This window comes from Triticum dicoccoides, chromosome 6A, assembly GCF_002162155.2.
Source record: "Triticum dicoccoides isolate Atlit2015 ecotype Zavitan chromosome 6A, WEW_v2.0, whole genome shotgun sequence".
In the NCBI taxonomy this organism is placed as follows: Eukaryota; Viridiplantae; Streptophyta; class Magnoliopsida; order Poales; family Poaceae; genus Triticum; species Triticum dicoccoides.
The window spans coordinates 624,943,390-624,945,189 of record NC_041390.1 but is presented as its reverse complement, the minus strand read 5'-3'; the positions used below and the strand labels follow the sequence as shown (position 1 = coordinate 624,945,189).

The following is a 1,800-nucleotide window of genomic DNA, read 5'->3' as shown; positions in this document are numbered from 1 at the left end:
TCAAAAATGGGAAAATATTCTAGGCTCTATGTTTCGGACGAATTTGGGGAGAGAAAAAAAGGCGATTTTACTTAATCAAAAGGTTCCCCTCCTTCTAATTGCTTCACAAGGAACTTTTCTAGAAAATTTCTATCATTTGAAATCACAACAGGAATCCAGTGTTCCAAACGACCCCTACGTCTCTAGCCTCCAAATTTAGCGTCTCTGTGTGCTTATTGTGTTGTAGTGATGTGAAGATTGGCATGAGCCATGAGTCTGCATCTCTAGCACGCCTACTAGGTAATAAGGTAGCTCCTGTGCTCCTCGTGCCATGCATCTGCATGCTCGTGGGCCCCGCCACACCGGTTCTTCTCCAAGCTACAGAGCACATACTTGTCGCGTATACTCTCGCAGTCTCGCAGCTTTGGATTTTGCATGGCTAGGTGCCAAGGTCACGGCAACATTCTGGTCACAGAAATACAGCATGATTCATCCTGGTCTTTATTTATTTTAGAGAGGAGCGTGTGCACGAGGACTCGACGGTGTAGTATAGGAAGTGATAATAGCCGTTTGACAATGGTTTTTATTTGGACGGGTGGGGCTTTGATCCGTAGAAATATGTCTCTCATCTCTTTCCAATTTGCATGGCTAGGTACCTCTCGTCCAAGGAGTACCTCCAGCCAGAGACACGGGCAAGCCTTGGCTTTACAAAAGGTCAAGCTCGTGGGCGTGCCAATAATTGGTAAATAGGATTGATACTTGAAGGTACACATAACTTTTACAACTAATGTTTGCTTACAAGACGTGTCATGCAGCAAGCTTGATGAAATAATAACATGACAGAGAGACTAATTGCGGAAACACGAGACTTGAGTACTACTAGTAGTAGGACAGACTGAAATAAATAAAGATACGATACTACCACACAAACATAACTAGGGCAACTTGTCTTTCCCTCCTAGTGTGGAGGGCAGCATCCATGAAGTTATCTTCATGGTCAATGTGGTGGCAATGGTTTGTCGTCCTTTGGGGTGTCAGCCGCCAAGTACTTGTTCAGATGTTGAGGTGGGGGTGGTCGTTTGATGTCGGTGATGTTGATCACCACGCGTCTTCGTCCTATACAATACGGATAATCAATATCTTCACACGATCAACATTGGACTAACTTTCGGTGGTAAGAAGACCAAATTAGAGTGACTTACCCTGCGAAACCTCTTCATGTTTCTCTGTCTTGTCCTCGCTTGTTCCTGTCCCTGAAATAAATTTAGCGATGTAAGAATAGAAAAGGTTTTGGGATGTATACAATCCAGTTCCAAGAGGGAAGAAAGAAGATTTCCTGTAGAAACAACTTGCCTTTATTGTCGTTGTTCTTCTGGCCACCGGCGTTTGAGGCACTCATACTGCTAGTTTAGAATGTGGTAGGAATGATAGTTGGAAGGCGGAGAGGAGAGAGTGGGATCGATGCACACTTGTAAGGCACGAGGATCCCATTCTTATAGCCGTGGAGAGAACAGACCAGGATCTAAATAAATGCGAGTATCAAAATGCACATGCATATGCATCAAAATGCAGTGTCTTGTTGCAGTGTAGTAGCTACTAGTAGCACCAGTGCATTCAGTGCCGTAGGCAGAATCTGCCCAAGACCCAAGGCAGCCATGTGTGTACAGTTATTACTGTTTTTACAGTGCCAAAGGAATCTCCGCTGCCGTCCACAGTCACGACGCAGCACCACTCGGGAAGTACGTTGCAGTTTTCTGCAAGAGCATGATGGCACAGGACACGCATGTGCAGTTTGATAACCCACAAGTATAGGGGATTAAT

The 1,800-nt window shown here is 44.9% G+C and overlaps 1 long non-coding RNA gene across 1 annotated transcript; it reads right to left on the bottom strand.

Annotated features, from left to right (window-relative positions):
• Nucleotides 1-703: 703 nt before the first annotated feature.
• LOC119314764 lies at nt 704-1,237 on the bottom strand. Its single transcript, XR_005152445.1, has 2 exons — nt 1,182-1,237; nt 704-1,095 (listed from the first exon to the last, which is right to left on the bottom strand). It is a non-coding gene; the product is annotated as an uncharacterized LOC119314764 (long non-coding RNA).
• Between the last annotated feature and the right edge of the window lie 563 nt (nt 1,238-1,800).